Genomic DNA, 16412 nt, shown 5'->3' on the forward strand with positions numbered 1-16412 from the left:
AAGGTCTGTTGAGAAATGGAGGTTCGGAAAGGTACTCTCCAAAGGATCTTATCTAACATCCAATGAGAGGGCATAGAGGTTAAGTATATAATGCAGTTAAAAATTTAATCTAGACAGAGCTTGCTGAAATGAATGTCTACAAGACTCGTTGAAATGAATTGAAGGCTACCCTTTTGATTTACAAGCAACACCAATCCAAGGAAATGTTTCCATTATCAAAATAAATTGGCAAGGCAAGGTACTCATTTCCTATTTTGTCCTCCTAAAAAATATCTAAACTTTGTAATTGTTATGATTCTTGCAAAGAATGGAGGGTGGTTTGAGCCCTCTCTCTATGAATGAGGTGTTCAAGGATTTCAAAGGCTGGAGAGCTAGAATCATCAAGGCCCTCACTACTGAGGCTTCAGATTTTTACCAGCATTGCGATCTAGAAAAGGAGAACATGTATCTATATGTTCTCCCAAGTAAAGAGTGGGAAGTACATTTACCTATTGAAGATGTGCCACCTGAACTTGTTGAGCCTTCTTTGTGTGTCAACTTTACAAAAGATTTTACAGTTTATAGTGATTCATGCTTATTAGCAATTGCCTATTATTTTGGTGCATAGTTTCAGTTTGACAAAAAGAAAGGTGTGTTTATTTATAAATTGGACAACTTTTTAATTTTTGTATCATATCTTTTTCCTTTAATGCAACACTCCTAGGAATAGCAAATGCACTAACATGCTAGGTTCTAGTTGTGGGTCAAGTCCTTATTGTTTCCTCTTTGATGGTCTCTATGTCCTTAAAAATAATAAATAAATATATAGTCATTTCTATCTATATTATCTGTACAACACCTTTTTAGTTACCTATCTTATTGTTTACATGGTTCACTTCTTTTTATTCATCCTTGAAGTGCATTTAAATATTACAATCTTTTCCTTTGCAGCATAATTAGCATTGTTTGACTTTCCATAGTTTTCCAAATATTTTGATTCATGTAAGGAAATAATTCATACATACTTGTATCTTTCTCCATAACCTATTCTTAGAGATATATGGCCAAATATGATAACTTTACTATTAAATTTCATATTTTTAGCATCTCTAACAACATGTAGATGCTTCATTTTTAGAAAAGGAGAACATGAACATGTATCTATATGGTCTCGCAAGTGAAGAGTGCCAAGTAAGTTTACCTCCTAAGGTGATGCCACCTTAACTTCCCAAGCCTACCCTGGGTATCAACTTTGCAAGAGATGACATACAGGGAAAGGACTGGCTGGCACTGGTGGTAGTTAATCATGATTCATGGTTACTTGCAGATGCCTATTATTTTTAATTTATTTTGGTGCACAGTTTGGGTTTGACAAAAATAAAAGGAGTTTATTTTTAAACTAGACAACTTTCTAATTGTTGTATTATATTTTCTCTTTAATGCAACACTCCTAGAAATAGCAAATGTTTGACATGTCAGTCTCTAGTTGTGGGTTAGTCAAACCCTCATTGTTGCCTCTTTGATGGTCTCTAGTGCCTAAAAACTATTAATAAGTATACACTCGTTGTCATCCATATCACTTGTACTGTACCTTTTAGGTTACCTATCCTAGTTTTTACATGTTTCACTTCTTTGTATTCATCCTTTTAAGTGCATTTAAATATTCCAATCTTTTACTTTACAACACAATTTGGATTGTCTAACTTTCGATAGTTTGCTAAAGATTGCGATCCATGTCATCCAATAGTTCATACTTGCATCTTTCTCTATAACCCTTTCTTGGAGATATTTGCCAAAACATGATATTTTTACTATTAAATTTCATATTTTCAGCATTATTAACAAAATGCAGATGCATCATTTTAAGAAAAGGAGAACTTGTGCCTATATGATCTCCCAAGTGAAGAGTGGTAAGTAAGTTCATCTACGGAGGAGTTACCACTTGAAATTCCTAAGCCTACTCTGGGTATCAACTTGGCAAGACATAGCATGTAGGGTACTATTGGCATTTCATAGCGATTCATAGTTACTTGCAGTTTCTTATCATTTTGGTGCATGGTTTGGGTTTGACAACAATGAAAGGAAGCATCTTTTCAACTTGATCAATTAACTTCTATCCATATTTGAGGTAGTGAGTGAGACTACAAAGAAGCAAGAAAAAGAAAAATTAGTATAGAAAATAAAAGTAGCACTAAAAGAAAGCCTGATGCGAAAATGCAACATGTTTTTGAGTCACACATAAAAGCATCAAGATTTCCACCTAAGGTTGAGGATGAAACACCTAATGAAGATGACGATGAGGAACACGATGAAGCAGCATGTCCAGCTTTTGGACCCTCTAGAGATCTTGAAGAGTTTTGGAAATTTTATGACCATTGCAAGAAATGGTACCATGGACGATGTGTGAGGATGACACCTACAAGAGTAGAACATATATCAAATAGCATAAAGGTCCAAATTGTAGTAAAAGGACTTGTGTTTGAGATGCTAGCATATATACTATCCTATCTTTCAGATTTAACTGAGATGTTATTTCAATAAGATGGCTTCAAAGTTAAGCTACACTAATTGTAATTAATGTGTAATTCAAAAGATATATGTTTAGATATTCAGTGCTGATGCTATTTGTAATTGTGGGAAATGCTCCATGCAACATTTGTATGAATATTCAACTACTTGTTTATAATGTGTAAGCTACCACTGGATTTTGGTTTCCAAAAAAAGTTACTCATTTCCTCTATTAATTAAAATTCCTATACACCAGGAAAGACAAAATATATATCATACGGGGATGTCAACATTGGAAAATATGTCATCCAAGGTCAAAATTACAAGATTTGTGAATTAGAGTTGTAGCACCAACAAGTTCATCATAGTGAAGAAAAATATTCAAGTAGCGACTACTGGGAAAAATTATGAAGTAATAGCAGATTGATAGTTGTTCCAAGTTCTCTAATACTAGGATGAAGATTGTTCAAGATACCAAGGAGATGAAATGATAAACACATGCATTTTTACAGGAGATAGGGTTTGAATCAACATCTTATCAATAACTAAGAAAAGAAAAGTTAAATAATTTATCAAATGATAGTTCTACAAAGAGAAATAAAATAACTTGGAAGAAGAATAACCGTCCAAGTTGCAGACGCCCACTTGGGTGCTTTTTTATTTCCCCCAAATTTTTCTTATGAAAATCCTAAATTCCTTGCATATGTTCACTTGTCTCTATGTGCCCTATGCCTCCATACCTTCATACTAGATGATTCCACCATTAAAATATTTCTACGCGTGAAGTATGAAAGAAACAATTAGCTTCAAATGGATCTATGTGGATGAGTTTCTCTCCTTTCCTCTTCCAGTCTCATTCCCGCCAATCTTTCGCATTCATTCACACTCTTTTTAGTACATTATTATCCAAAGTGGTAAAGCAAGCATTCGGAAAAAAGAGATAAATGTTTTGTTCTAAGATATTTGATATTTAATTTTGATCATTTTATTCAAATATTATGAGACTATAGTTGAGTTGAAATAGTTATGTTTTAAAGATTTAAATATTTTTAAAAAAATTTCCTATATAATTAAATATTTAATAGATAAATAATTTCTAATTTTAAAATAACTGTTTTAAGATTTGATGATTATTATGGTTAAAATTATTTAATAATTAAATTATTATTAGTCATTATGTGAAACATCTTTTAGATATTTGTTATTCATGATTATTGAGAAACACCAAATTTCTATTTTGATTCCATAAAAAAAATATATCTTTTAAATAGAGAACCCTCCTACCAATTGGTCTTTAGTCTTTCAATGGTTATTTGACTAAAAAATCAATTGTAGATATGTATTCAAAAAAATAAACATATCTATGTTAGAAAAGAAAATATCTCCTGTAGGTTGGCTCTCAATGATAATATCTTTAGGCTCTATTGAAGATCAAGATCAATTTGGATGCATTATAAAGTGAATAAATAAGCTCAATCACATTCCAACATATCAATTATGCATGCAACTTATAACAATGCATACAATAATGTCCCCTTGAACTTAAGTCAATATGGTTTGGTATACTAACATACCTATCAATGCATACATTTTGAAGATGTTTTACCTAAGTTTGGTGGTGATTATGCTTTTTCTTTTATTTATGTGTGATTGGATATATGAAGAGAGCCTCTTATGGAGGTAGTGGGGTGTCTATAATTTTAATAATTTTGTTTCTTATTGAGAAGTTTATCCAAGTTTTATTGGTATTCGATCCATAAATTGAGATAACATCTATTTTATATAGGCATTGAATGATGTGATTGTTAATATGTTTATACAAGCAAAGTTCACCGATGCTCTTTTTTGTGTATTACTATCATGAAGAGGTGAAGTGAAGCATGCACACAAAAGGGATAGTTGTTTGGTTATAAGATATTTGATATTTAAATTAGTTATTTTATTTAACTATTATTGAGTTAAAATAGTTATGTTTATCAATATTATATTTTAAAATCACCTAAAATTCAAATTTTTGGCATGAGTGAAGTGTAGATGAATTTCTCATGCAATAATCCTATTAGCAAACAAACATTTCTAGGGAAAGGGAACTTCTAATTTATATATTAGTCTGTGATTGTTTTATCAAATGTTATTACACATGAGTAATAATATTGTACTCATTCATTTTTGTTTAGGTGACTAATTATTAGTGACTAACTATTTAGTCATCTATTTAGTAGTTTTTGTTTAGGTGACTAATTATTAGTGACTAATTTTCAGTCGTCTATTGAGTCATCTATTTGGTAGTTTATTTAATCACTTTTAATTGGTTGACCTTTTGATTTTACCCAATGACTAAATTAGTCACGTATTTAGTCACCTTTAGTTGTAGATTATGTAGAAATAGTAGAATGTGATTAGTTTTAGTCATGTGACTAGAAGTTTAAGTGGTGTGACTAAATATTTTAGTCACATAGTCACATATTTGCTGAAATGTACTAGTGATTTTTTTTAGGATGAAAGCAACACAAAATAAACTTATAATAGAACAACATGAGTTAAAACAGATTAAAACTTACTTTAAACTAAAATGGGTAGTACAAGAAATATATTAATGTGAAAAAACCCACTAAAAATCACATAAATTGCTAAAAAACCAACTTTCACTCAGGTGGCAAAGCCTGTCATTATTGGAATTTTGAATAAAAATACTATAAGATACATCTAAATTGAAGATATATGCCTCTATCTTGAACTATAAATCTAAAGGGTTGTTTGAAAAAATAAAAATAAAGCTTTACAATTTACAAGAGCTAATAACAATCAAATAGTAAGTGTTTAACTCTACTAGTTTGTAATTATTATAATCAAATGTGGTGTATTCTGGCTTTTTACTTTAATGCAGAGGCTTACAAATGATAATAGTTGCCATTGCTGAAGGGTTCTATCCCATTTGCTTCTCTTCTACAAAATAAAAATTGAAGAACTCACTAAAGTTTTCATTATACAACTTCTAACATAACATCAAAAACCCTAGTAACAATGCAAAGTGCTCTATAATTATGACATCAATCTTTTTGAGTTGTTGCCTAGTTATAGGTACAAGCACATACATGGATTGTTCATGTCTCCACAACATTGCAGGCTCCCATGTCCACAAAATATTGTTGGTTGTCCGTATGCAAAATGACACTTTCTTAAGCTTGCATTGTCTGCCCACAATTTTCCTAATTTTCAGATGAAAAAAAGACTACGGGAGAACACAGTCACAGCCAATAAGAAAGAAAAGGAACTAAAATTTAAATGTTCTTTTCATACAATTTTATTTCTTAGACCATAAGTGTAGTTGTTGCACAATTTTCAAAGAACAAACTAATACCAAATTATACTAAAAACTTTAGTCTCATGTCTTAAGACATAGACTTATAATCAAAATTTTGTAATGTCATTTATTCTTCAATGGTTACACTAAATATCTTTTATTTACTTTATATTTACCTTTCTAAAAAAATATTTAACTCAACGCTATATAGACCTAAATTACCAATTGCCAATCTAAGATTTATAATCATATGTATCCATATTATAGATTAACATAGATAAAGTTTAAGGACGGTTACTTTCCATTAAAATAAAAGGTTAGCAATGGGCTCCCCTCTATTAAATTGTCTTAAAAATATTCATAATATTTGTGAAAGTAATCCAAGAGAACTTGTATCTTAATGAATTTAGAATTATATTTTTTTATATCCACATATATAAGTAAGTTTGAAACTATAAATTTAAAATAAATACAAGTTTCTCATAAAATCTAAAACATGATGGACATTAAAAAACATCATTCTTAAATAGTAAACAACTCAAAGTCTATAAAAGCATTCATTCTAAACCATTAAACTGGCTTCTTCATCTACTTTCTTAAAATAATATTCAAATTAAAAATTTTACATTTAGATTAGCAATTGTCAATCTAAACAAATTTATATTTATAACTAGCACTTGCACCATAGGAGGTGCAAGGGAATAGCCTATAGACATTATTGTACATGTTTTAACTTAACTACCTATATGTCGAATTGTGTAAAATTGAATGGACTATCTAGGTAATTCCTACCTCATGCATCATTTTCCCTAATCAAGAAGCTTTCTTGGCTCTTGTAGTCATGGCATGAAAAATAGTGTTGCCCAATAGACAAGTCATTTAGTCACAAATCCTTGTCATGGAAAATGGACCCAATAAATCAAGAAATATGAAAATGAAAGGTATCTAAACCTTCTTAACTGGTGGAAACTTGAGGGAAAACCACCATGCACTATCTTGCTTCTCAAATTCATAGGGAGCATCAAGTTCATTCTCCTTCATTGTGACATTGAAGGATGCCTCTAAGACAAAGCCTTCTTATCTCTCTTGCCATTTGTCATGGTTGGATTGAGACACAAGTGATTTTCATTTTAAAGCTTCAACACTCTTTACTTTATTCATAAGAAACTTGAAGATTGGAAGTGACAAACTATTGAGTTCAAAAAAATTGATTTAGAGCATAACCCCAAGCATCATTTCATGTTTTGTAGCTGCCTACTTGATGGTTTAATATTTTGAGAATTGTCGAGTGAACCTTTCGCACATGTTGCTATCCAATTTTGGACATAGAAATCTCCTTCATCCCAAAGGAGGTATGAAAAATATTTTGATGACTAACTGCCATAATCTCTCCACATAATTGCAAACCTACAAATGTAATAAGAAGAGAAAATCATAGTAACACTACTTAAAGGCTCTCATTTCCAAGAAAATAATTCTTATCGAAGTTACCTCAAATAAACCAAGTGTCTATCACAATCTACTTTTGATATCAATCACAGAGATGCTAATGAAACATTTTGCATACAAAGCCATTAAATTGTGATCAAAAGGTTTAAAAAGTAAGGAAAGTAAAGGTTAGTACACCCAAAAAAACTAACCATCTATGTAATAATTACTTACTAAAATGGAATTCAAAATAATTGCAAGATTCTTCAGAGGGCTAATTTGAACATAAAATCACACCATATAGTAAACCAAAAACTTATTACAATCTAAAACATAGGTAGATATTATGTTGGAATACAAACACCACTGGGGGGTGAATCAGTGGTTCAAAATACTTTTGAAAACTTGTACAAGTTATAAAAATTTAACACATGAACAAGATAGTTAATGAATAACAAAGTGACATAATATTTTAACGTGGAAAACACCTTAGGGTAAAAAACCACTTTGAATCTGAAACTTTATTGGCCTCTTGGGCAAATCTTTTAGAGCTACAACTCTGGGAAGCACCAACACCCTGTTTTATAAACACTAATTTTAAGGAACACCAATCCCTTACACCTGAAGCACCAACTTCATGAATACAAGAAGCACTAAGTTAAAAAATGAACAAGTGAGATATAAAATCAGATGATCATCTTTGTTACAACACAAATCATGAATCACTAGTTTCAACTTCTTGTTGAAAACACAATGCAAGATATACTTTTATTCTCCTCAAAACATCCAATATCCAAATATATTTTCTTTTTTCATTAAAAGATCTGATCAAATACTGATATGAATGAATGAAGAAGCAATATATAACCCTTCTTCTACCTCTGATAAACTTCTGCAATGAAAATCAAATCACAAATATGAAAATAGAAACATAAATCATTACCCTCTTCTTTGTTGTTAAAAGTCTACCTGCAAATTGTTCGGTCTCCAAGGAATTCCACACAAATTCCTCAACTTCTATCAAAACCACCTATTGGATGTTTTAGAGGAATGTATCCTCTACTTATAAACCAAGAAAGTCTAAATTTTGGAGGTAGGTACATACCCCAAACTTCCATTAGACCAAAACCGCTCAAAACTACTAAAATTGTCATAACAATTTGGTAACTATTTCTGATAAACAAACTTTTTCTCTTTCCATACATGTGTTATGCAAAAACTAGCAAATAGTCATTTTAGCTAACTCTGAGACCTTTCCAAAAAGGTATGATAGTTGGGATCTATCTGATAAAAAAGCTTATCGACTTTCTAATAGACCAAAACTATTTTTGTATATCCATTTTCAAAACCAATGTGAACATTAAGTGTTAATTGTATAACACTTAAGTATATGTCTTGAATATGTTTTGAACAATATTGAAGGACATCAAATAAGATAATTAAATGATGTTAGTCATACCACATGCTCATTATTGACATCAATGACAACAATCAAAGACCAAATACCAAGGGTTCAAAATATATTTTCTCAATTAATATAAATATGTTTTATTTCATAAAAAAATTATTTAGCATTCTAGAGATTTTGATTCCAACTTTATTTTAATTTTGACATTTTTGTTTAATAAAAAGGATACTTTATTTTTATTATTAAAAGTATATTAATGAAATATTTGTTTTTTTTTAATATAAAAAATATTAAATTTAAATTTTCTTAAATTAATTAAATAGATGATAGTTTTTTTTTTATGAAAATAAAATATTGAAAATCTATTTATTTAATTATTCATATACAAAATAATCTTAAATTTAGTATATAAAGTTTTTCAAATATTATTATAATTTATATTTTTAAATGTATCGTTGTATTTAGATTTTTCTATTTTATTTATTCAAGGATATTATTTTAATTAGGATGACATGTTTATTGTAGTTATAATATTTTATAATTTTAATATTGATTTTATCAATTTTGCAATTATTTTATCCAATGTGATTATTTATTTTAAATTTTTAAATTGATTAATAAATAAAAATTAGTAATAATTATCTTACTCATTGAAAAATAGATAAAAACAAGTTTTTTCAAATAAAATAAAATATATATAATGTTGGACATTGTTTTCTTAACAAATAGATTTTTCGACCAGTACAAAATGGTTTTACAATTTCTAAAGGTTGTTTTGTAGCTTTTAAAGTAGTATTAACATAAATAAAGTTATTTTCCATTACAATAAGAAATTATACACTTAGATTATCAATTGCCAATCTAAACTAATTTATAATTATAATTATATCTTTTCATCTTATAGATTAGCATAAATAGAGTTGTTTTCCACTAGAATAATGTAAGTGCTAAAGAAGTTGGAATAAATATATGCAATGAATAAAGCAGAAACAATGGCCACCCCTCCACTAGAACCAGGTAATTCAGAGCCTTTGTGAAAACTCACCTAAACTAAGTATTCACATAATAAAGAACCCTAAAATTCCCTATTTGTTACATCCCCACTACCAAGAAAACAAAAGCTCCCTATTCCCTCACGGAAATCGCTGCTCTCCACGTTCTCCAAATTTATATTCACATTTTAAATACCCACTCTATAAAACTTTCTCGTTCTCGTAGATTGTAACTGTTTTTGAACACCATTACCTAAGAAATAGTCATGAGATGTTGTTTTACATATACAGAGGCCCACAATATTTGTCGGCATTGTATCTACCCCACCTACAAAAATCAATAATCCAATTGTCAATATGTAGTAAGTGTAGCCCTTTGGGCAGACATGATTTCACAATGGCGCTTCCAACTCAAACGCTCTTCTTCCGCAAAATCTCCACGCCATAACGGTCCTTTCTCTGCATTCACACCTTAGTATATATGTTTGGGTATACACACAACATATATTCCTAGCTACCCCTTCAGAAAACCAGCAGATATCAGGCCAGGCGTGTGGTTGGCCTAAAGTATAACTGGTACGGTGGCGATCTCTTTTGTTTTTGTTTTGATTTGTATATTTGGGGGCAAGAATGTCACTTCAATGGATGAAGAGAAAAGCCAAAGGATTTGAGGGCAAGAAGGAGAATAGCAAGGTCAATGATCGGATTCAGAAGCTGATTTGTGACCTGAAATCCAAAAGGGAGTCCCTTGCAGCCGTTCAGACTGGGTTTCCTTCTTCGGTTGCAAGCTTCGTGACCAACACATGGATGCCCGGCGGCGAAAATAAGAAGAGCCGGTGGTCTTCCATGAGAAAGAAGGGGGTTTTCAACGCCAAGTGTCCTTCCGATGGGTTCCGAGGTTCCGGTGATTTGCAGTCAGAAATTAGTACCGAGCCGCAGATTGGTGGGCAGGTTTCAGCAAATCTGCAGTCTGGAACTGAGGTTCCAGAGAAGATTTATACGGACCCACAATCTTTAGGGTTGTTTTCAGGGCACCGAGAATCTGAGGGTTTAATCTCGAAACGGTTCTCTGCGACCGCTGGATCTGCAGGTCAGTTTGGTGATGACCGAAAATTTGTAGGGCAATATAGCAATCACCCACAATTTGTAGGGCAGAATAGCAATGACTTACAATTTGTAGGACAGTTTGGCAATGACCCGGAGTTTGTAGGGCAGTGTGGCGATGATCCAGGGGCTGGAGGTGAATTTGGCAATGCCCCACGATTTGTAGGGCAGTTTGGCAATGATCCAGAGGCCAGAGGTGAATTTGGCGATGTCCTAGGTCAGCATGTCAGTGACTCTAGATTTGTACGGCAATCTGAAAATGATCCAGAGCAGTTTTACAGGGGCAGTGTGAGTCAGTCTGACCGCGATCCTCCATCTTTACAATTGGGTCATGAGAAGAATTGCGAGGATCAGATAGTAGAAGAGGTAAGTTGTGAAAGGGACATAAGCGCTATTATTTCTTCTATTCCTGAAAGGTCTGCAACATTTTGCCCCTTTTGCAAAGAGCTACTTGTGGTTGCTTTGATACTGGCTGTCTCACTTTCCGTGGTATTGGATGTGAAGAAGACTGCTGTAGGAGTGACTGCAATTGTGTACTTTCTAGTCCGGGTGTTGTTTGGGAAGCAAGAAAATGAACTCAAAACTCAATTTTTTAGGGCAACAACATATAGTGTAACCATTTTGCCATCTATCTGGAAGTGGGCCAATGATAGTTTATGCCGTGCACTATGCAGAAATGCTGATAAATCTGATGCCTTTACTTCGAATCGTGGTGCCATAGTGCCATGCTCAGATTCAGCCAAAGAGGTATGTGAAGAAATCCATTGTTCTAAGCTGCTCAGTTCTGATGTGAGTAAAAAGCTAAGACAGAGACGAGTCCTGGTGCAGAAACACTGTTTGGAGGTAGGTGCCAAGGGTTTGAAATTCAGTTCTACTTTGGGATCAAGTATATTGATTGTTGTCCTTCTGGGTCTCTTAGCAGGTCGTTTTCCTGCCTTTTTGCTTGCCCTTGTATGGTACTTTGTGCTAAAACTAGTGCAAATTATAGAACAAGGAAGTAAAAGCCCTTCTTTCCACAAGGGGAAGAAGCAGCTGAGGTATCCCAGATGAATTGATAAAGATATTGAGCAATGATGATATGCAAAGGTTTAAAGATGTGAGATGTTTATCATTTCTCGTCTTCTTAACTTTTTTTTGTGCTGTCCTGAGAAGAATGAGTGCCAATTTAAGAAGATATGGAGTTAATCGTTCTAAGAATGAGAGAGCCAATTTTGGACGATATGGAGTTAACTGTTAGCAATTGGATATCATGAAAGTGGGTTCCTGCCGGTCAAATGCTCCTTGCATTGGATATATCTATCTTCACTACCTTGTTTTAGCTTTAAATGAGTGTCTGCTCTCATTAGCTATGCATGGGCTCTGAACTCTAGGTTGTAGATATTTGGTAGTAAAAAATTAATTGGCAACCCATGAATCTGTAAATGGTCTCTGAATTTGCTGACCATATTTCAGATTATGAGGTGTATGCACTCAATCTGTTAATTTCAGGAGGCAAAACTGTTGTTCATTTATACAGTAGCAGTGCCCCTGATGTAATGTAAGTCTTCTTTGAAAAGTTAAGATTAATCAATGTTATACAACGGGGTGGATAAAGGTCCTTTGTTTATATCTGATGTTTTAGTTCGCAGATCAGGGATGTGCATATGTGACCTCATGGTTTCCGCCACCAAGATTACCCAAAAAATTGGGAAGAATTCAATCAGAAAATTTCTTCATTATCTGGCACATGTCGTCTTGTATTCACTTGTATAAGGGTATAAGGTAGGATTCATTCATGCAAAGTTTGTTCGGAGATGATAAGATCAACGAAACTGTTAGTTTGATCGTGAAATTACATAGCAGGAAGTCAGACTTGAAAAAGAATTTGGAGTTAGGATGAGACTGTTAGCCTGCGGTCCCTTGGACGGTTTGGTCAGAAATCAAGCAGGCCTGAGACAAAAGGTCAAAAATACTAAGTTGTCAAACCACAACTTCTAATGTTCTTAATGTTAGCTAGCCAGGACCAGTTGGGGTTGCTACGGGATTTTGATGCCCTCTATTCTGACAGTCTTCTTTGTTTGTATTGTGTAGGAAAAGACAATTGATGGTGTGGAAGCTGGTTAGCAATTTCAAAGATAACGAATCATGAAAGATTTTAATCATGTTTGTTAGACTGAATAGTTTAAAGAATCAAAGATTGATAGACTTAAATAGCTTTATACTTAATTTTGATGTTAGATCTATTATGAATCTTGACCATAAAGCTAACAATCTCAATCTGATTGATTTGAATGTAACCAAACAAAGTTTGACTGCAAATTCACAACAAAAAAATATGTCAATTTTGGTGAGAACATCTTCAAAATATATATATATATATATATATATCAGAAAATTTAAAAACTGGTTTCTTTCCTTGTGTAAGGGCAATGCTGCATTGTTGATGGCCTTCCTGATATTGAATGGTTAATTGGTTGTGACAAATGATGCTGCAATGTTGGTCTTGATAATTGAATGGAAGATTTCTTTCTTTCTTTCTTTGCATATCTCTTCCTCTCATCCTTTGAGTATCTTCTTATCTCTTTATTTTACCATCTCTCTCTCCCCCCCTCCTTCTACATCTCTTTATGTTATTACCTCTTAATCCATCACTCTTATCTCTCTATGTATTTTTCTACAATTCTCACACTCTATATTCATCTCTATCTTCTTCTCCCCCCTCCATATCTAGGCACATCTTCCTCTCTTTATCCATCCACTCTTTCCATCACCCCCTCCCTATACTCTTAAATCTCTACATCTCTATATTTCTTCCCCCATCTCTTATCTCTCTATCCCTTTCTATTGTTATATGTCTCACCCTTTTGACCTTTCTCACCATCTCTTCTTTATATGTTTGTATCTTCCATCCTCTCTCTCTTTTTGTCTCTCCATAGCCCTCTCTTTTATATCCATTCATAATACTCCCTACCAAACATATGCATTCATTCTGGCTGCTACAACATAATATACAAGAATGGTAGTAGGAATAAGCACATATCAACTTACATGCAACTTTTGTTTCCCATGAAGTATTAAAATAAGACATTTTGTATAAGCTAAAAAGAGGGCAATTCAAAGGCCATAATTAAATGCAATACATAGTCAAATCTTTGCCTCAACTCATTTGATTATGCATTGTTACATACTCAAGAACTTTGTTGAATAGATGTCAAACCTACTACTTAATTGAATAGGATGCTCAACTTGAAACTTGCAATCCAAAAACCCTTTTTATATGCCCTCTATGAGACCCCCAAGATCCAGAAGCTTGTTGCATTTGATTTGCTTTCTTTGCTATGAGAAAACCTAAGGTTGCTATTAGGATTTGTCTGGTTTGGCAAGCATTGAGATTGAGTAGAGCATTGTTGGCAATTCAATCTAATTTGCATGCTTAGATTGAGTCAACTAAGCCCTTGTCTCCATGGCTATTGAGTAGGATATGTTTGAAACCCTGCAAGGGCATATACATGTTTCCTTTGATTTTATTGTAAAAATATTAAATGATTCATGACAACATATGTTGAATGTGGATTTTGTTTGCCATTTTTGATGATATGATTATAAAATGGAGAAGATGTATGGTTGGCTTTGCATGCAATACATTGACACTATTGGAATGCTCATAACCTTTTCTTGTTTACTCTAACAAATTTATTGTATTTGTCCCTTTGTGTATCGAGGTTGGAAATGTCAACTAATGTCTCTTTGTCTACCTCTCCCTCTCATCCTCTCTAAATCTCCTCATCTCTCTATTGATCTATCTCTCTTTCTCTATCTATTTTTCTCTCATCCTCTCACTCTAATTCATTTATGTTTCTATCTTCCTCCCCGTACCCTTCTCTCCCTACCTCCCTCTCTCTCCTTTATGCTTGTCCTTCTTTCTTAACCCTAGATGGCAAAGTTAAAGCATTCCAGGAGCCTTGTGGCTGAGGTGAGGCACAATGGTAAGTTGGTGGTTATTCGCAACCTCAGGGCAGTTATTTAGGATTCTCCTCCTAGTGGTTGGGTATCGAGACAGGCTCCCAAGGCCGCATGACACTCTCAAAAGCAATTGGTCAAGGATGGACCCTCCTCTGACTCTCTTCTTATCAACTGCTGGAATGGTAATGACTCTTTGTGGTCCCTCCTAGGTTTCCTCCATAATGATGTTGGTTCTACAGACATCTTGGTAGTCACCGAGACACATGAGAGTCATGTTCGTCCTCTTTCAGGGTACGCTAGATATCAGTGGCTTTCAGTTGTACAAAGGAGGTTTGAGCTTCTGGGGGTGTATGTGGCTCTGGTGGCATTCCATGTTTGATTAGAGATAATCTGTTCAACACTACATCGGTGGTTGATTCTAACACTTATGCTAGACTTATGTGGATCTGCATTGGCCACACTAGCCGTCGTCAAAGAGATATATGCATTGATGCTTGTTACTTTCCGTTGGTTTCCTCACCTTACGCCTTGCACAATGTGGGGGATGGGGACCCTTTTAGTGACTTATATGATTACATCTCCAAGTTTGGGGCTATAGGTGACATCATAATCTTAGGGGACTTCAACATGCAGACTACAGATCTTCATACTCCTCTGCACGACTATGGTTCCGACTTGACGTGTACTTCAAAGAGAGATCTTACCAATATGGGGCTTCAACACTTATCTGAGGATCACAATGGGCCTCTTTGCTGCTACGGTCACCACCTTCTCCATTTTTGTGAGTCCTCTAACCTAGTGATCCTAAACAACCTCTCTTGTTTCCCGAGTTCTATGACTTTACTTGTTGACCTCATAGTGGGGGTGCAAGCATGGTTGACTACATCCTTAGTTTTGCTTCCTTCATCCCCCTCATCCACAACTTTACCATTTCCCGCCTCCCCTTGGCCAATCATGCTCTCCTCAGCCTTTCGGTTCATGTCTCTTCTTCTTCCCACCCTCTACCTCCCATCTCTCACCCCCCCATGCTTTGCTCCACCCCCCTACTCGTTTATGCTTCTATGAGAGTGACCAAGACCTTTTCATCCTCCATCTGAGAAGATTGCTTTTCTTTGATAGCTTTACTGATCACAACCATATGTCCACCATGTTCCACCTGCTTGCCTTTGCGATATGGGAGTCTCCTCTCCTTTCTACCCCCCACCGCCTCTCTCCCTACACTCCTAGATCTATGCGGTGGAATACTTGTCCCATGAACCAATGGTATGATGATACCTGTAAAACTTTCCATCGCTCCTTGCACTCGGGCTTTGATGCTCATTCCCCTGCTTTCACGGACTTACGACTCTCTTGCTATCACTTTCTTCACCATAAGAAGTGGTTATTCATTGCCTCGCAATGTAGGTCCCTCTGCAACACACTTACTCATTGTCCCAAGTTGTTTTGGCACATCATGTTCCCTCGTCGCTCCCAACCCCCGTCCACCCTGGACCTTCGCTCCCTCGCCTCCCACGTTTCCATGCTTTATGACATCCCTAGTCAGCTCGCTCCCTATCCCATCCCGCCGCCTCATTGTCACCTGTTCTCCACCTCCAACATGTATGAGGTCATCAGACTTACGAGATGCAGTAGGGCAGCTGATGAGGAGGGTTTTCAAGCTGACCTCTTCAAGTTCAGTGCCTCGATCCTGGGTCCTTTCCTCTCTACACTGTTTAATAGAGTAGTTTGTATTGGGTTTCCAGACTCT

The 16412-nt window shown here is 34.3% G+C and overlaps 1 pseudogene; it reads left to right on the forward strand.

Annotated features, from left to right (window-relative positions):
- Positions 1-307: 307 nt before the first annotated feature.
- LOC149545076 (PHD finger protein ALFIN-LIKE 3-like) lies at positions 308-2462 on the forward strand (annotated as a pseudogene).
- The last annotated feature ends 13950 nt before the right edge of the window (positions 2463-16412 follow it).

The sequence above is a fragment of the Cupressus sempervirens genome, chromosome 8, assembly GCF_028749045.1.
Source record: "Cupressus sempervirens isolate cs-2001-9-10 chromosome 8, ASM2874904v1, whole genome shotgun sequence".
In the NCBI taxonomy this organism is placed as follows: Eukaryota; Viridiplantae; Streptophyta; class Pinopsida; order Cupressales; family Cupressaceae; genus Cupressus; species Cupressus sempervirens.